This window comes from Ovis aries, chromosome 11 (genome assembly GCF_016772045.2).
Source record: "Ovis aries strain OAR_USU_Benz2616 breed Rambouillet chromosome 11, ARS-UI_Ramb_v3.0, whole genome shotgun sequence".
In the NCBI taxonomy this organism is placed as follows: Eukaryota; Metazoa; Chordata; class Mammalia; order Artiodactyla; family Bovidae; genus Ovis; species Ovis aries.
This window is the reverse complement of record NC_056064.1, coordinates 18,065,690-18,086,074: the sequence shown is the minus strand read 5'-3', so window position 1 is coordinate 18,086,074 and position 20,385 is coordinate 18,065,690. Positions and strand designations below refer to the sequence as shown.

At 45.4% G+C, this 20,385-nt stretch overlaps 1 long non-coding RNA gene across 1 annotated transcript in view; it reads right to left on the bottom strand.

Annotated features, from left to right (window-relative positions):
* LOC105606871 (uncharacterized) overlaps positions 1-18,709 on the bottom strand; it is a 102,364-nt gene extending 83,655 nt beyond the window's left edge. The window contains exon 1 of the long non-coding RNA XR_003590750.3: positions 18,442-18,709. This is a non-coding gene — a long non-coding RNA (uncharacterized LOC105606871). The remainder of the gene's footprint in view (positions 1-18,441) is intronic.
* Between the last annotated feature and the right edge of the window lie 1,676 nt (positions 18,710-20,385).

Below are 20,385 nucleotides of genomic sequence, written 5' to 3'. Positions count from 1 at the left end.
GGAGTTTCAGTTTGAGATGATGAAAAAGTTCTGGCGATGGATGATGACGATGGTCTCCATGGCTCATTCACTCAGATGCTGAATATAGCTGCCTGTGCTATACAGTTAAGACCTTATAATTTTATAGATAGTCGTGTGTATCTGTTACCCCAAACTTCAGAGTTTTCCCTCCCCCAGCCCCTTCCTCCTCTGGTAACCATAAATCTGTTTTCTATGTGTGTGAGTCTATTTCTATTTTGTAAATATGTTCATTTGTATCATTTTTTTTTCAATTCCACACATAAGTGATATCATTTGATATTTGTCTTTCTCTGGCTCACTTGTTGCCTAGACAAGTGAAGGTACTTAATGCCACTGAATTGTACACTTTAAAGTTGTTAAAATAGTAAGTTTATGGCACTTATATATATGGGATTTCTCATGCAAGAACACTGGAGTGGGTTGCCATTCCTTCTCCAATATATATTTTGCCACAATTTTTTAAAAAATAAGAAAAAAGGGGGGGGTGCAGATAGGGCAAAAAAGGAGAGCCTCTCAGGCCCTGGGCAGAGGAGGGGGAATATGTATCGAGAGTCCATCAGCTGCTAAGCCTGGCACTGGGTGGACTCTTCATATGTACCATTTCATTTAATTCTCAAAATGATCCTTTCAAGTAGGGATTGTTGTTGAACTGAACTTCAGAGAGCACTTGTGTCATCAAGCCAGACAGGGGTAGATGGGGACTCAAACCCAGGTCTGCATCCTCCAAGGCACCAGCCGTCCAAACACTGTCACAGACAGGAAGCACTGGGGAGACCTGTCCCCCTGGCTCATTCTCTCAGCATCCCTGAGTACCTCTCCTCTGGACTGGACAGCAGAGACCGCAGCAAAGGGGACGCAGCCCTGACAGTTAGCACAGCTGGCGGCTGAGGGCCTCGTCTTACTTCCCATCCTCCAGAACTTTAACACTGAGCAAGGGCATTCCACCTCTGACATTACCTGGCCTAATTTCTACTGATATTGGATCCTGCAACGAGCTAGGGCTAGGATCAAGATGAGACCAGAATTGAAATCTGAGCATCTCAGGAAATGAATCCCAGACATCCTGCAAGAGCTGAGGGATACAGGTGGAATAGAAAATGCATGGGCTCTGGAGTCTAGACACAACAAACTGTGGAAAATTCTTCAAGAGATGGGTATACCAGACCACCTTACCAGGCTCCTGAGAAATCTGTATACAGGTCAAGAAGCAACAGTTAGAACTGGACATGGAAAAACAGACTGGTTTCAAATTGGGAAAGGAGTATGTCAAGGCTGTATATTGTCACCCTGCTTATTTAACTTAAAAGCAGAGCACATCATGTGAAGTGCAAGGCTGGATGAAGCACAAGCTGGAATCAAGATTGCAGGGAGAAATACCAATAACCTCAGATATCCAAATGACACCACCCTTATGGCAGAAAGAGAAGAACTAAAGAGCCTCTTAGTAAAATTGAAAGAGGAGAGTGAAAAAGTTGGCTTAAAGCTCAACATTCAGAAAACTAAGATCACAGCATCTGGTCCCATCACTTCATGGCAAATAGATGTGGAAACAAAGGAAACAGTGACAAAATAAACAGACTTTATTTGGGGGGGCTCCAAAACCACTGCAGATGGTGACTGCAGCCATGAAATTAAAAGACACTTGCTCCTTGGAAGAAAAGCTATGACAAACCTAGGTAGTATATTAAAAAGCAGAGACATTATTTTGCTGACAAAGGCCTATCTAGTCAAAGCTATGGTTTTTCCAGTAGTCATGTATGGATGTGAGAGTTGGACTATAAAGAAGGCTGAGTGCCGAAGAATTGATGCTTTTGAACTGTGGTGTTGGCAAAGACTCTTGAGAGTCCCTTAGACTGCAAGGAGATCAAATGAGTCCATCGTAAAGGAAATCAGTCCTGAATATTCATTGGAAGGACTGATGCTGAAGCTGAAACTCCAATACTTTAGACACCCTATGGGAAGAACTTATTCACTGGAAAAGACCCTGATGCTGGGAAAGATTGAAGGCAGGAGGAGAAGGGGATGACAGAGGATGAGATGGTTGGATGGCATCACCAATGAGATGGACATGAGCTTGCTCCAGCAGTTGGTGGACAGGGAAGCCTGGTATGCTGTAGTCCATGGGGTCGCAAAGAGTTGGACACGACCGAGCGACTGAACTGACTGGAGTCTGGAGCCCTGGGTTTGAAATCAAACTCTGCTACTTATTCCGTGGGGGCTTTCCCAACGGCTCAGCGGGTAAAGAACCTGCCTGCAGTGCAGGAGACACAGAAGACATAGGTTCAATTTTTGGGTTGGGAAGATTCCCTGGAGGAAGAAATGGCAATCCACTCCAATATTCTTGCCTGAGAAATCCCATGGACCAAGGAGCCTGGTGGGCTACAGTCTACAGGGTCACAAAGAACTGGACATGACTGAGTGACTAACCACACACTTACTGTGTGATCTTGGCTTGAACTCATACAAGCCTCAGTTTTCTCACCTGTCAAAGGGGCTTGTCATACCTGCTTTATAAGGGCCACCACATGTGAACTGTGGAGCCAAACCACCTGGGTTTAAATCCTGTTTCCCCACCATTTATCAGGTAGGTATATGAACTAGAATAAGTTCCTTAATTTTCTATGGCTCAGTTTTCCTCATCAAAAAAAATGGGAGTAGACACTACATTAATGGGCTGTTGTAAGGTTTTAATGTGTTAATACAGGTAATATGCTGAGCACAGTCCACACAAGAAGGTTTGGTTTTTTTTTTAATATATATATACATTTTTGGTAACTGTTAGGAAATATACATAAAACCCTAGCACGGGGTAGGGGGCTCACCAATGGTAGTTTTCCCTTCCTTGCCCATTCAGTTCTCCTCCTGTGTGTAACTCAAAGAAACTGTTGCTGTATATTTGTCCTGGATTTTTCTCTAAATATCCGGATTGGACATGGCCAGTATTGGCAGGAACCTCTGGCTTTTCCTGTGCTTCCCCTCTGCCCACACTGACAGGGGTTCCTGGAGAGAAGCCCATTAGGCTGAACCCTCCAGGAAGGAGGTCAAAGATGAGTCATTCCAAAAATGCGCTTCTTGGCCGCCTGTGGCAGTCCCACCCCCAACCCCACTGGTCCTTAGTGTGGATTCCAAAGACCCAAGGCAGCCAAGAGCACTAGGGGAGACCCAGGCCTTCCCTGCAGCGGGGAACGATCCTTCCCCCAAATGAGCATTAACTGTTCATTTCTAGCTACCCTATAGGAGCAGTACTGCTTTCTACATTTTACTGATGAGGCTACAAAGGCACAGAGAGGTTAAGACACTTGGCCAAAGTTACCCAGCAAGGCCACACACGGGTCAGATTTAAATCCAGGTCTTTCTTGCTCCAAAGACTGGGAGCGTTCCACATTCTCTCCCTGCTGAACCACGTCACCATCAGTGCTGCCACTCACTGGCTCTATGAACTTGAGTAAATCCTCGCACTTCTTTGAACTTCAGTATCCCCAGTCAAAAATGGGCAAGCTACCTGACAAGATAGTTGTTCATTCAACAATCACTGACTGAGGGACTCCCTTGTGGTCCAGTATTTGGCTAAAACCCCGCGATCCCAAAGCAGAGGGCTCCAGTTCAGTCCCTGGTCAGGCAACTAGATCTCACATGTCAGCACTCAGAGTTTACATGCCACAAACTAAAGATCCTACATGCCATAACTAAGACCCAGCACAGCCAAATAAATAAAATAAAATTTTAAAAATCACCAGCTGAGCCCAGAGCCATATTTTCGGGGACGCTATTGAGGCTTCAGTTTCAGAGCCTCTCCTGCACAGGCTCTTTCCAGGATCCTGAGAAGGGTCTGGTAATGTTATACACTTTTCTTAAAGAGGGTCCTCAGGCTCACAAAACCTGAGCCCAGCCCTGCTGCCATTGTGTGCCAGCAACATGTCACATGCCTTGGATGTGCACGCGTGCTAAGTCATTTCAGTCGTGTCTGACTCTTTGTGACCCTATGAACTATAGTCCACCAGGCTCCCCTGTCCACGGGATTCTCCAGGCGAAAATACTGGCTGGAGTGGGTTGCCGTGCTCTCCTCCAGGGGATCTTCGCAACCCAGGGATCGAACCGGGGTCTCCTGTGTCTCCTGTGTTGACAGGCGGGTTCTTTACAACTAGCGCCACCTGGGAAGCCCTGCCCTGGATCGGGTGGGCACAGAGGGACACCAGAGGAGCCTGTGTGTGAAGTCCCCAGCAGCGGGCCTGACCCACGGCACCTGAGCGGAGGGTAGCAGGCACTGCTACCTGTTTGTCTGTTTCTCCCCCGTTAGAATGTTAGCTCTCTGAGGACAGCAAACCTTGTCAATTTTGTTTGTTGATGGTGCCCCAGAGCCCAGAACAGTGCCTGGCACGTGCTCAGAACCCAGTGGACATTCCCTGACCCTTGAGATGGTGCAGTTCAACTCCCCACAGATGAGAAAACTTGTTCCAGAAGGTGTATCTTTCCCACGGTCGGGACGGGGCCCAGGGCCTCATCGCTCCTGTGAAAGGCTGTTACTTCTCGCTGCCTCTCTTGTGACTCATGCTGGGACCCGAAAGACATTTTTGGAATAAAAATCTAGGGAGCGACACTGTGAGTAAAAAATGCAAGGGAAGTGGCAGAGGGGGAAAGAATAGGGTTGCCAGACTTTAAAAGAATGCAAGACATCCAGCTGATTTTGAAACTTAAGAGAAACAAGTCCTATTTTAGTATAAGTCTGCCCCGTGCAACGTTTGGAACATGTTTCTGTAACATTAAGAGTCACTGTTATATCCTGTGATAAATCATAATGGAAAAGTATGAAAAAGAAGATATAGGTGTGTATAACTGAGTCACTTTGCTGTACAGAAAAAATTAATACAACATTGTAAATCAACTATACTTCAAAAAAATACAGATTTAAAAAACCTTTTGTAAATCTAAATAAAGAAATACAGGACTTCCCTGGTGACAAAGAATCTACCAGCCAATGCAGGGGACACAGATCTGACCCCTGGCCCGGAAAGACCCCACATGCCTCAGAGCAACCAAGCCCCAGGGCCACAACAGGAGAAGCTTCCACAGTGAGAAGTCCCAGCACCGCAGCTGAAGGGTAGCCCCTGCTCTTTGAAACTAGAGAAAGCCCGCTCACAGCAACGAAGACCCAGCACAGCCAAAAATACACTGATTTTAAAAAAAGAAAAAAAATTTTTAATAAATATAATACATTTGAGAACAAACAAAAAAAGTCACTATTCATCTGAAATTCAAACTAACCTGAATGTCCTGTATTTCATCTGACAATGTTGCCTTCGAATTCCATAGAACTGAGTTCAAATGCCTGCTCTCTGATTGACCATCGTAGGTAAGAATCTTTACTACTCAATGCTTCAATTTCCTCATTTGCACACTGTGGCCAGTCCTAATTCCTCATGGACTTACTGTGAGCATCAGAGGAAATAATGTCTCTTACTACAAGTACATGGTGGGTAGACCCTTTCAATGCTGGTTTTCCTCTCCTGTTTTTAAGACACCATTGAGGAATTCAGTGGGGAGACTGATTTGCCACGTTGTAAGATAACATGATAACTACAGTGTGGATACTTTTCCAAGCAGCACACTTGGATAGAATACGAAGTTATAGATCCTGTCTGCAGAAGGCAAACACCTCACTTGGTATTTCTCAGCCTCATCAGAGCCAATACTCCCTTTTCATAAACATTTTCAGCGTCGCCTTTGCCTTTCTTAAATGAAACTCAGTGATAAAAATGATCCATTTACACGAAACTGAAAAGACTTGATATTCGACCTGCAATTTAAATGCAGAATAAAAGGGGTGCAATAAAATAACACTTCAACACGTGAGTGCTTGGGCATGTGGTAGGGAGATGCTTGCAAAGACTAAGAAGAAATAAGTTTAGATTAAGAAGTTGGACAATATTTGAGGACTTCCCAGGAGGTAAAATAGCTGAGACCTTGTGCTTCCACTGCAGGGGGCATGGGTTTGATCCCTACTTGGGGAACTAAGATCCCACATGCTGAACCGTGGGGCCAAAAATGAATAAATAAATAAGCAAATTGATTTAAAAAGAAAGTTGGACAATGGTAAGTTGAACCATGTGAAACTGCGGATAATGGAACTGCTTTTAACCTATGAAAATGGAATTTCATATGATTCAACCTAACATTTAACATTCTAAATACAAGCAAACTGAATTCAACTATTTTGTGTGTGTGTGTTTAATACATGTGTATGTGTGTGAGTGAAATTCATTCAGTCATGTCTGACTCTTTGGAACCCCATAGACTATCCAGTCCATGGAATTCTCCAGGCCAGAATACTGGAGTGGGTAGCCTTTCCCTTCTCCAGGGGATCTTCCCAACCCAGGGATCACCTGGAATTGCAGGCAGATTCTTTACCAGCAGAGTTCCAAGGGAAGCCCAATACATCTGTATATCATACCACGAATCAACAGCTACAACATGGGCAGGTATACCTGTGCTGTTGACTCAAATACCATAAATACCATCACCATTTGGGTTGTGATTTTCCATAATGATGGTCCACTCGTCTAAAAATCACAAACTACTCAAAACACATCATCTTCTCTTCTTTTGCCTAGTAGCTGCACTTCTGAAAAATAAAGCTTGTCTTCTTTAAATGCAAAAGCAAAACACTGCACTTTGTTGAAGGTCTCAAAACCCTTAACCCAGTAATTCTAAGAAGAATCCTCTTCTAAGAATTCCACTTCTAAGAATATATATAAGTAAACAATCCATTAAAACCTCTGTGCACAGAAAGCATGGTATAGAAGGACGGAACTAATAACATATCAACAATAGGGAAATGAGCAGTAAATGACGAACACTTTCTCTGTGGTCTAGGACCTAGCCATCAGAGATGAACTGTTGGCAGCTGTTGAAGGGCATGGGTGCCTTGGGGTTTTTTTTCTTCCCCCCTTTGCTTTTCTTGTTTTCTATAATGATTTTCATTCCCATAGTAATTGGAGGAAAATCAACTTGAGGAAAAACAAAGAACCATAAAGCCCCTGGTTGGAATCCCTTCCCTTTCATTACTTTGCACAAATAGTGGATGGAGGGGAAAAAAAAAAAAAAAATCTCACATATGCACCCAAGCTACAAAATGAGACCAGTGGCCGCGTCGGCTCACCAAGAAGGCCGAGCACTAGCTGAAGCCAAGCCCTTCTGGTGACCTGTGGTAGTGGCCGCCAAACAGCACCTGCAATCTGGGGGCGACCATGCTGAAGATGTCTATGGGGGCGTCCTACAGGCAAGATACAGCCAAGGCTGGGCCCACGTTTGTGCCAATCAAGTGTGAAAAGGAATCAAGAAGATAAGCGGAGGCTATCAAGCAAAACAAACTAAAAAGACAACAATCAGCCAAGAAACAAACACTGGAAAAGGCAGGGGACAGGAAATCAGATGAAGCATGGCTTTCTCAGATGTGTTTAGGCAGATCATCTGAAATTAACTATAAAATATGGCCACTCATCCATCATAGAACTGGCCTCTGTGGTCCCAGTCACCATAAAGAGACTGGTTCCCAGATGGTAGCTATCTGCTTTGCTGGAGCATACTCAGGAAAAGATTATAAAGTATCTTTACACAATGAATGAGGTAAAAAGAACTATCACCATTTTACAAAATATTTTACATTTCACTAACATCTATCAATCTTTAACTTTTGGTAAACATTATATCCTATTTCAGGGATTTTGAGATTTGGGGCATTTGATTTAATAAATACTACACGTCTTTTCTCAAACTATTTTTTTATTTACAGGTTTTTTCCCATTGTCCAATTTTCAGAAGAGCTTATTCAAATTATTACCTGAATTTCTCTAAACCCCCCAGCTTACATATGTGCAAAAAATGAATGTATTTATTTATGGTAAGGGTAATCTGGATTTCAGTTCTTATGTTATAGAGATCCAGCCTAAACACACAGAACTTTTACCCTCATTGATGCCTTTATGAATCAGCATTATAAGCTAACAACTGATATGACCCATAATCTCTTGATTAGAAGTTGCTCCCTTTGTGCTGGCTCTTTGGACAATCTCCTAAATGAAGGAGGCCATTCCATACTTGACTCTTCATCTGACTGACTTTAACTCTATTGTGAGTTCTGAGAAAACATTCATACTGGATTCTTACTGGTTGCAATTTGTACTACTTCAAATATAATCATCCAATTTCTTAAGTACAGATTCCAGCCTGTACTGAGATAAATGTTCCCTGGCTGTCCTTTGTCAACAGTTTGCTCATTGCTACAGCTCCCTGGTTAGAGTGTCATAAACTTACTTTAAGAAACACTGTGTGATCTGGGGACCCATCTGTCATCTGGAGATACTGTTTTCATTTTAATTGCAATTTATAATCTTAAACTGAAAGCCTGTTACCACTAATGATTTGCTAATATGTCGCCATGTTAAGATTACTCAAAACCTACAATTGCAGTAAAAAAAGAATGCAGAAGACCTGGGTTCGATCCCTGGGTCGGGAAGAGCCTCTGGAGAAGGAAATGGCAACCCACTCCAGTACCCTTGCCTAGAAAATCCCATGAACGGAGGAGTGTGGTAGACCACAGTCCATGGGGTCAACAAAGAGTCGGACACGACTGAGCGACTTTCACTGCCATGTTAAAATTAATGAAAACCTACAGTTGCAGTAAACGAATAATAATTTTACAAAGGAAAAGATAGCTCAAGCCAAATGCAAGTGCTTAGTTAAGTAAATGGATTGGTAATCAACACGGCACAGTGGTATTTGGAGGCTGATCCCTAAACCGTTTTTTTAAGTCTTTATTGAATTTTTTACAATATTGCCTGTTTCATGTTTTGGTTCTTTGGCAGCAAGGTATGTGGGATCTTAGCTTCCCCACCAGGGATCGAACCCACACCCCCTGCATTGGAGGGTGAAGTCTAAAGCTCTGGACTGCCAGGGAAATCCCACGATCCCTAAAAGTTTTATGGACTATATATGACCTGAAGTTTTCTTCCCAACTTTCTTACTTTTTCAGAACATGTTTTTGAGGCTTAAGAAAGCACTTGTTAAACCACATTTTCTTAAACACATGTACACATGCAAGTAAAATCTCTGCAATGGTTCAGGAATGTTGCCCGTTACAAACAGAAATTTGTTTTTAACATGAAAGCTAACAGATACTTGGCTCTGTTCAGGTTTATTTTACCCAAAAAAGTACTGAATGCAAATTGTATATGTAAATCTGAGATCTATTGCCAACTTTTAAAAATAGGCTTTTAAAGGGTTCTTTTAAAAAATCAAATGTTAAAAAAGTGAGACCGCTTTTGCAAAAGTTAATCTATACCTATACACACAGAAAAAAATTTGTAAAAAAAAAATTCCAAATATTAATGCCAATTAGCTCTGGGGTATATAAGCCTGGAGGTCATGGTCTTTTTTATACCTTTCTGTAGCACCTAAACTTTTATAGTGATTCTATATTGCTCTTATAAATAGGAGGGAAAAAAAATCAATAATCCAATTTTTTTTTCAAAAATGATAAAGACAGGGAAATGGCTAATGAAAGTGGGTGAGAGTAGCCCACAGGCCTGGGAGCTGGAAGGAACCAGAAGGACTAATTGGGAAACAGCACGGGCTGACCCAGTCATGGCTCCTCAAACAGTCTCTGAGGAGAAGAAAGAGCCAGGCACATGAGCAACCTTGGAGTCACATGGCTCCAGGAAGAGCCAGACATGTGCACCAGGGACCAGCAGTCCTAGGAGGAGGGCCCTGCACTAGATACAAAGATCACTCGGATCCAGTCCTTGGAGAAGAAGCCAGTCTAGTAGAGCCAAAGGAAAGCATGGTGACATCAGTGAAGAACAAACCACTAGTATAATTTGCAACATCTCCTAGAAATTAGAAGGAAAAAACAATGAGACAGTGTCATTGCCCTCCACCTAAGAAAAGAACAAAGAATTTTAAAAGGCTGGTGAGGGTGTGTGGAAACTAGTATTCACTCACGGCTGTTGGGAACTATTACATGACTGTGTGCTCTTGAAAAACAACTGTACCAATCGTTGAAAGATACTCACATCCTTTTATGATTCCCTTCATAGAAATCTACCCTAAGACACACATCAAATGCTTTATTGTCAAAGATAGTCATTGCAGTATGATTTACAATTTTTTAACAAGGAAATAACCTGAATACTGTCCAACAATAGTTAGAATGGTAATTTTCAATATAACCTCTCAATGGGCATTATGGAGCCATTAAAAACAAGGTTTATGGAGCCTTAATAATAAACACACTGGGGAATGTTTATGTTACCATGTTAAATGACACAGTAGGATATAAAATTGTATGTAGAACACTATTTTAACTACATAAAAGTTCACATAAACCAGGAAGAAATGCTCTAAAACTTTATACAGTTCCCTGTAGATTGGTTGGGTTATGACTGGTTTATCTTTTAAACAATAATGTATTTTGAAATAATTTCAGGCTTACAGAAAATCTGTAGGAAAAATAAAAACTGTCATATTCCTTTTACTCAGGTTTGCCAATGTTACCATTTTTCTACATTTGCTTCATTGCGTGCATGCGTGCACACAATCTCTTTTTTTTTTGGCCACACCGCACAGCTTGTGGGATATCAGTCCCGCAACCAGGAACTGAACCCAGACTCTCGGCAGTGAAAGCGCCGAGTCCTACCCACTGGACCACCAGGGAATCCCCCACACAGTGCTTCTTTACACACACACAGCATCTACAATCCTTAGTCTTTCTCTGAACCCCTTGAAGATCCTAAAAACAAGAATACTCTCCAACATAACCTTCCCAGTTGAGAAATCAACACTGGCACAGCGCCAGCCTCTCACTTTTGCCCCCCTCACCCTTCACCAGCTATCCCGCTGTCTCCTTCTCCTTCCTGGTCCAGGATCCAATCTAGGAAGACACTTTGCCTTTAGTTGTCGTGTCTCTCCATTCTCCTCAAACTGCAACATTTTCTCTTTTTCCCCATCTTTCATGTCTTTCTTTGACAGCTGTTTTTTTGTTTGTTTTCTAAAGAGTGTAGATCTTTCATTTTATAGGGTATCCCCAACTTGAGGCTGACTGTTGTTTCCTCTCAATGAGACTTAGGCCATGCCTTCTTGACAGGAATAGAACAGAAACGACGCTTTATCACCTAAGGAGGCCCATGACCCCAGCCTATCGGGCCCTGGTTCATTTTGAACACCTGCTCAGATTGGTGTCTGCCAGGTTTTTCCCTTTGTAGTTGGGAAATATTTTCTGGAGATACATTCCAGCATCACACTTGACTATTCTTCAAACATTCACCTGCCGGTCTTAGCATTGTTGACAAGTCCAGCCTGAATCAACCATCACTGTTGCTGTGTTCAGTTGCTAAGTTGCATCTGACTCTTTGCTGCCCATGGACTGTAGCATGCCAGGCTCCTGTTTTCCACTATCACTGTGATGGGTGCCTAATGTGGATTTTTCCTATTCCCATCAGTAATTGACAATCTCTTATAAGAAAGAGCTGACCTTTCTCCCATTAATTTATTTACTTAACTATATCCATATGGTCAGGACTTCCCTGGTGGTCCAGTAGTTAAGAACCTGCTTGCCAGTGCAGGGAACACGAGTTTGATCCCTGGTCTGGGAAGATTCCACATGCCGTGGGGCAACTAAGCCTGTGTACCACAACTACTGACCCCCTGGCTCCACAGTAAGAAAGGCCACTGCAATGAGAAGCCCACACACTGCAACTAGAGAAAGCCCGTGTGCAGCAATGAAGACCCAGCACAGCCCAAAATACATAAGATAAATAAAAATTTTATTAAAAAAAAAGAAAGAAACCAAGATCTGGGAGCTTGGTGTGTTCACCACACCTAGAACGTTATTGCTTCTAGGTCCTCTACAAATTATGTAATAGGAAATTCATGCACATATGTAAGTATATGTACAAACACCTATCACTGTGTATATGTGGATAAGTTTGCATGTATATACACACACACACACACACACACACACACACACACAGAGGCTTCCCAGCAGCTCAGTGGTAAAGAATCCACCTTCAGTTCAGGAGCTGCAGGAGATGTGGGTTCAATCCCTGGGTTGGGAAGATCCTCTGGAGGAGGGCATGGCAACTCACTCCAGTATTCTTGCCCGGAGAATCCCATGCACAGAGGAGTGCGGAGGGCTACGGTCCATAAGGTCACAAAGAGCTGGACACAACTGAAGCGCCTTAGCACACATACATACACACGAAATTCCTAAGTGTTAATATGTGTATAAATATGTATATGTCAGTGAGGTTATTCCTATGCAGCCCTTTCAGGGTTCTTTCTAGACATCCCCCTTTCCATGTTTGCCTATCACTTTTCTAATTGTGAGACACTTGACTGCAATTAGCCTCGATTCATTCATTCATTTGCTCAATGTAACCAGTCTCTCAGCCACACCAGCTGCCTTCTCTGCCCACTGCCCCTGCACGTACCCCACCTCCTCAGCCACCGGACACACCAACACCTCTGCAAAGCCCTCCACACACCCTACTTCTTCAAACACCAGGCATGCCTATACTTCTGAAAAATATTGGTTTATGTATTATCAAGTCCCACATTTTTTCTTCTTTTTAATTGATGTTTTAATGTGAACGCCACTTAAGATATACTACCTGCTTTCCTGAGGTGGCTGAGTACCAGTGTCTCCCCATGGTTATCACTTGCATCCCCAGATGCTATTAAGTGAATGGAGCTAGAATCATTGGAACAACACACCCCCAAAGGCCTCCTTTTCTCCGCCACCTGCACTCCCTCTATACCTCCCCGACCCTAGGCAGCAACTCCCAGGGATGTGGCCCTTCTAAGGGCCTCTTGAGAGGCAACCAGCCCCCTTGCAGGGACGCTGAGGCTTTTCACAGCTCACCCCTCCTGGGTCCTTCTCCATCAATCTGGAGGGTGATCCCCACTACTCACTCCTCTTTCTCATCCTCACAGACCCAGCACTGAAGAAACCAAAGCATGTCAAACCCAGAAGAGTGTGGGAGAAAGCATAAGGGACACACAGGTCTGCCTTGACAAAAGGGGCTCCTTCCTTAGACAGCTTGAAAGTCAAAGTGTTGCTTATGAATGAGCTGGAAGCTTCAGAAAGATGGCAGCAGCAAAAGCAAGAAATGGAAGGTTCTGGAATCAGAATCTAAGGGCAGGGGTAGGCATGTTGAGCTACTGTACACAGAATAGCCAGAGGGGTCCCTAATGTCCAAACAAGCTACCCTGCAAGCAGAAGTCACCCTCCAGGCAGGACCTACCTCCCCCACACACACCACGGCAGGACCACAGGGGTCCTCCAGTCCTCCGGATATACTGGGCCTCGGTCCACTGTTCCTGGCCAGACTGAGAGCACGCATGCAGCCCAAGACCATCCTCTGTTCAGGAAGCCTTGAAGGCAGATCCAGCCCCGGCTCCCACAGGGTCTGCCAGCCACACTCAGCCAGGAAGGGAAGTCAGAGTCTCCCGAGTCTCCTGCATTGGTTGGCAGATTCTTAACCACCACACCACCTGGGAAGCCCCTACATGGAGTATTACTCAGCCATTAAAAAGAATGAAATAATGCCATCTGCAGCAACATGGATGGAGCTAGAGATTATCATAAGTGAAGTCAGAAAGAGGAAGAAAAATACCATACAATACCACTTATATACGGAATCTAAAATATGACACAAATCAACACGTCTACAAAGCAAAAAAGACTCACAGATGTAGACAAGACTTGTGGTTGCCAAGGGGGGAGGTGGGGTAGAGGAGGGAAAAATTGGGAACTTGGAATTAGCAGATGCAAACTAATATACACAGAATGGATAAACAAGGTCCTATCGTATAGCACAGAGAACTATAGTCTATATCCTGGGATAAACCATAATGGAAAAGAATATGAAAAAGAATATATCCATGTGCCTGAGTCACTTGGTTGTACAGCAGAAATTAACACAACATTGTAGATCAACTATACTTCAATAAAATGGAAACAAAACACTGAAGCCTCAGTTTGGGTCTCAAGCCTGCCAGCTTTCTCAGGGAATCGACACCACTGGCTCTCTCTGACCTTCAGACTCAGAGGGAACAACACCCTGAGCTCGCCTGGGTTCTTAATCTCACTGACTCACCTGAAGATCTTAGGACTTGTCAGCCTCCATAATCACATAAGCCAGCTCTTTGTAATGAATCGCTTTATCTGCACACACACACCCTATTGCTTCTGTTTTTCTGGAAAACCCTGACTAGTACAGTGGCCCAGAGAGAGGCAGTGACTTGACCCACGCTCCTCAGCATTGCAGAGGAAGACACAGGCGCCCAGCTTCCAAGCACAGCCTCCTCCTATTCCCCCTCGCCCCAGTTCACAAGGACTGGGACCCCTCGCTAGAGAACAGCAGCCCCTAGCGGCTTCAGTCAAGGTGGGTCTCGCCCAGACAGACTGGACATCCACTCAGGAGGCCAGGATGGAGCACACGTGTGCAGAGTCACAAAGACCTGGGTTGAAAATCCAGCTCCTCTGCATACTAGCTCTGTGGCCTCAGCCCTTTGCCACACCTCTCCAAGCCTCAGTGAGCACCTCTGTAAAATGGGAATCATATCACCATAAAGCTGTTGGAGGATTAAACAAGACACTCGTAGTCCAGCAACCAGCACAGGGCCTAGTCCATCAGTGACTCCCAGGGGGTGTTCTTTCTCTCCACTAATCTGCTGTTGTTTTGTTCTTGTTATTTAGCCACTAAGTCGTGTCTGACTCTCGTGCGACCCCGTGGACTGTAGTGCCAGGCTCCTCTTTTCATGGGATTTCCCAGGCAAGAATACTGGAGTGGGTTGCGATTTCCTTCTCAAGGGAATCTTTCCAACCCAGAGATCAAACCCAGCTCTCTTGCTTTGCAGGCAGATTCTTTGCCACTGAGCCACAGGGGAAGCTCCTCCTCTGTTAATTCTCCCTTAATCTCACCAGGTGATTGAGAACCGTTGACCTGGGGCAGTGGTGAAAATCTATTAAGTCCATTAAAGTCACCTGAAAAGGCTTTGAAACACACCAAGTTCAGGTCTGCGCTGCTCTAGCGCCTCTAGTTTTTAACCCCGTATCCCCCAAGGAGGATACTCAAGTGCAGTCAAAGTGAGAACGTCTATGCAATCAGCAGAATTTCTCACCCTTCATGGTCCCAGAAAACTAAGCTGGAAGGACTCATAAGGGGGTCTGGGGCTGGGCATGGGGCCAAAGGCAGCTCCCTATCCCTTCGTGGCCTGATCTCTCTGTCCTGTGACTGCCACGGCAAAACTCTCCTCCTCTGCGTCCCTGGAGGGGCTGAGCCTCATGACCTGGGTGGCACCCCTAGTGGAGATATTGAACAGCAAACCTGCCTGATGCCTCCCAGGTTCAGTTCCTTCATCTGCAGGGTGGGGAAGCATAAACTCACAGAAGAAAAACCCCAGCACAGCTCCCAGCTCCAAGACCACGTCTAAAGTTCAAGGCTTTCCATCACCCAGCTGCCTCCTGCATCTCCAGTCTCCTGCCTTCCCACCTGCACACATGCTACCCACTCTGCCTAGAATGTGCTCCTCACCTTTGCTGCCTGAAAACTCCTACTCATACTTCAAAGCCCTACTCAACTGTCATCTCCCACTTGGCAGACTCCTGTAAATCAGGGTTCTCAGAGACAACAAAAGCCCAATTCAAGCTTCATGATGCAGAGAAGTGATGTTTTTGGCTTTCCCACCTGGTATCCAGTCATTCATCTCCTGCTCTTGATGCCAGCTTCCACCTTGTCGTCATTCTCCAGGGGGCTCACTCCATGTGGTGACCAGGTGGCCATCAGTGTCTCCAGCCTCACGGCCCACCACTGAGCAGCCCTAGCAACATGGGAGCGTCCCTGACCCAGCAGTAGTTCCAGACCAAGGCCTGAGGTTGCTTTCACTGGCCTGGCTTGGGTCCCATGCTTCTCTCGGAACCGAGTCATTGGTATCAGAAATGTTCTGATGGGCCGAACAGGCTGGAGGTGGCGTGTGCTCAGCCTCAGAGCCCGAGGATGAGTTGGGCCCACCTCCAACCAAATGCAGGGAGAGCAGGAGCTGTGATTCCCAAAGGGATTCTAGGAGCAAATACCAGATGGAGGAACGGGAACTCAGAAACTTGGTAAAATCAGCCTGCAGCCTCCGGCCTGCCAGAGTCAGGAGCCCTCCTCTCCACTCTGGAAGGCTCCGAGTGCCCCCACATCAGAGCACAGCAGTCACTGCGTAGACTTGGCTTTGCAACCATGGCTGCAGAGCAGAGCTCTGTGAGGCAGAAGCGGCAGCCTAGACATGTCTAAAGCAACCAGCGAGACGGCAAAATCTCTGACAGCTGAGCAGGTTTCTCCTTGGCTGGGGAATTAAGCTCTCTGGGCCAGGCAGACTCTGTATAGAGAACACCTGTGAAAGGTGGACACTCTCGATGGTGGGAAGAAGTCAGAGAGAAGAGACAGCAAAATGGCTCCTTTGGATAAAATCAGGAATTTGGCAGCCCAGTAAGCAGCTGGTGGGAAGGCCTGAGACGGAGGGGAGGAGAGAAAGTGGGGAACACCTTGGGAGGCAGACTCGAGGCCACGAGGCAGCCAGTGTCTCCCAGAGGCTGGAAGAAGACAGAGCGTTAAGAGTTAAGGCTGGGCTGGGCGGGCCATCCCCCTTCTGACTCCTTCAGGTTTTCAGTGAAAGTGAAAGTTGCTCAGTCATATCCGACTCTTTGGGACCCCATGGAATTCTCCAGGCCAGAATACTGGAGTGGGTAGCCTTTCCCTTCTCCAAGGGATCTTTCTGACCCAGGAATCAAACCAGGGTCTCCTGCACTGAAGGTGGATTCTTTACCAACTGAGCTAGGTTTTCAGTAATCATCTGCTAATACCCCACAGCCTGTGCTGGCAGCTGATAAATCAAGGGAAAACTCCAGATTCTTTGGTAGACTCCATACAGGGCAGAGAAAAGAAACCAGGTCTTGGAGGAGAGGTGTAGCAGAAGCAAGACTTCCTTGGATATGTTCTAAATGCCACTGAATTACACACTTTAAAATAGTTACAATGGTAAATTTTATGTGTATTTTGTCACAATCTCTTTTTAAAAATTTTTTAATTGAAGGAAAATTGCTTTACAATGTTGCGATGGTTTCTGCCATACAACTACACAAATCAGTCAGAATTGTATAATTATATCACCTCCCTGATATAATTAGAATAAGTGATATAATTGATAAGAAGTGACTCATTTGAAAACACCCTGATGTTGGGAAAGACTGAAGGTGGGAGGAGAAGGGGACGACATAGGATGAGACGGTTGGATGGCTTCACCGACTCAATGGAAATGAGTTTGAGTAAACTCCGGCAGTTGGTAATGGACAGGGAGGCCTGGCCTGCTGCAGTCCATGAGGTCACAAACAGTCAGACGTGACTGAACGACTGAACTGAACAGAATCACCTTCTTGAACCTCCCTCCCAAACCTCCCTCCCCTCCCCAATCCCACCCCTTTAGATCATCACAGTCTTTTTTAAAAATGGCAGTGATCTACATCAGTGGTACCCAACCTTTTTGGCACCAAGGACTGGTTTCATGGGAGATGATTTTTCCATGGACCTGGAAGAGGGGGTGGTTTGGGGATGATTCAAGTGTATTACATTTACTGTGCACTTTACTTCTATCATAACATCAGCTCCACTTCAGATCATCAGGCAATAGATCCCAGAAGCTGGGAGGCCCCTGACTACATGGTCGGGGGCAGGGAGATGGAGCAGAGGAGAATTCAGTAGACAGAGGGAACCAAAGCTAGACACAGCACGCGGACGCAGTGTGGGGAAGGAGAGGGTGGGACGAACCGCAAGGTTAGGATTGCCGTACATACACTAGGAGGTGTAAAACAGGTAGCGAGTGGGAAGCTGCTGTATAGCTCAGGGAGCCCAGCTCTGTGCTCTGTGATGGCCTAGAGGGCTGGGATGGGAGTAGGGTGGGAGGGAGGCCCAGGAGGGAGAGGAGATGTGCGTACACACATATACATAGCTGATTCACTTCAAGGTACAGCAGAACACAACATTGTAAAGCAATAAAAACAAACAAAAAAGCGAGAGGTCCCAGAAGAGAAACCTGGACACGGGACGGGGGCTTCAGTCAATCCACGACCACGCACACACCTGACTTGGAACCAGCTTTCTTAACTGTTAAAGAGAAGGGCGCTGTCACACAGCTCAAACACAGGCACTGCTTGGCTGTCAGATGGTTCCATTCCACTGGCTGTGAGCTGATGGTAAACCTAAGGCCGTATCTTATTGATTCCAAGGTGCCCACCTTTCCACGGTTTCACAACCCTGAAATTGAAGTGCACCTTACAATCAGCAGTACAGACAGCTGGCGGCATTCTTTCTTTGTCAGTACCTGAAATGGCAAAGCTTCTTACCATCACCATCAGATCTCGGGTTCTGCGGAATCCTGTCAAGAAGGAGAACAGGAGCCACGTGGTCTGTTTTTTCTGTGGTCTGTCTCAGGGAAGGGAACTTGGACAGATCCGTATCCTCACAGAGCACAGGAGCACACTGACTGTAATACTGGGGGGCATCAGCTCCATCAGCCTGCTGTCCCACCACTTCTATTTTATTAAGCCTGACCCCGGCCTGCACAGCTGGGAAAGACGTGTCTCAGAAACGGAAATGAGTTTCTCAGATGTGCGATGTTTGCAGAGGAAGTGAAACGTGGTGTTTATTTCATGAGCCCTGCGTCCTGCAATTAGGGGGTGCCCGTGACCCTCGGAGGGCCACACCAGACTCAAGGCCCCTCCAGGGCTGGGACATGATGTCTTTGTGCGTGTGGGGTGGGACAGCTAGTAATCACCTTGGAAATTCTTTGCCCTCCCTGTAAGGAAGTGCTGTTTTACCTTAAGGTCAGCAAATCCAGGCTCCTTCCCCAGGTGCCTTGGGGTCCGTCCCTGTCAACCCTCTGCCTGCCGTTGAACCCTTGGGCCCAGCCTCTCTTATTCTGGCCGCACACCTGAGACTCCACTGGGAGGAAAACAACTGGGATCTCATTAAGGCCCAGGAGACTGCAGCTGAGCCCAGCCCTTGGCAGCAGGCAATGTGGTGTGGCTTAAGAACCGAGGACATACGTCCCCTCCCCCTTCCCTTCTCATCCCACCCCTCTAGGTTGTCACATGTTGATGTATGGCAAAAACCATCACAATATTGTAAAGTAATTATCCATTAATTGAAAAATATATTTTTTTAAATATATATATATAAAGAATCAGAGACAGAGTAGCCTAATAAAATATCTGGGTGTCCTACAACTTGAATTGCTAAATCTGGCAACCTTAATGAAGTGAAAAAGTAAAAGTGTTAGTTGCTCAATTGTATCCTACTCTTTGGGACCCCATGGACTGTAGCCCACCAGGCTCCTCTGTCCATGGGATTCTCCAGGCAAGAATACTGGAGTGGGTAACTATTCCCTTCTCCAGGGGATCTTCCCAATCCAGGGATCAAACCAGGTCTCCTGCATCACAGGCAGATTCGTCACTGTCTGAGCCACCAGGCAAGTACAGGGGCAACCCAAAAGCCATGAATCTCTGGACCCCTGTGGCCAGCACAGAGGTCCAGGTGAGGGAGACAGTTTTTCTCCAGCTCCTTCACACATCTGTCCCATTCGCCTTTCTGCTCTGAGCCTCAAAAGCTGCTCTTTCAAACCTGAGGATTCAGCTGTGAGCCTGGCAGGGCCTAGCTCAAGGGCACATGGGTTGGCAGAATAATGGCCCTGAAAGACAACCAGGTCCTGACCCCCAGTACCTGTGAATGTTACCTTCTATGGCTTAAGGCAGGGGTCCACACCTCCAGATCTCATACCTGATGATCTGAGGTGCAGCAGGGAATATTATATTCCCTGATGCTGGGAAAGACTGAGGGCAAGAGGAGAAGGGGGCAACAGAGGATGAGATGGTTGGATGGCATCACTGACTCAATGGACATGAGCTAGAATAAACTCAGGGAGATGGTGAATGACAGGGAAACCTGGCATGCTGCAGTCCATGGGGCTGCAAGAGTCGGACATGACTTAGCAACTGAACAACAACCAAACATATATATATATTTACATAATATAAAAATATATTTAATTGTATAATATAAATATAGTATAAAATAATATTATACTACTGATGTAATAATAATAGAAATAAAGTACACAATAAATGTAATGTGCTTGAATCTTCTCAAAACCACGCCCCCATCCCTGGGCCCATGGAAAAATTGTCTTCCATGAAACTGGTCCCTGGGGCCTAAAAGGTTGGGGACCACTGGCATAAGAGACTTTGCAGATGTGATTAAGAATTTTGAG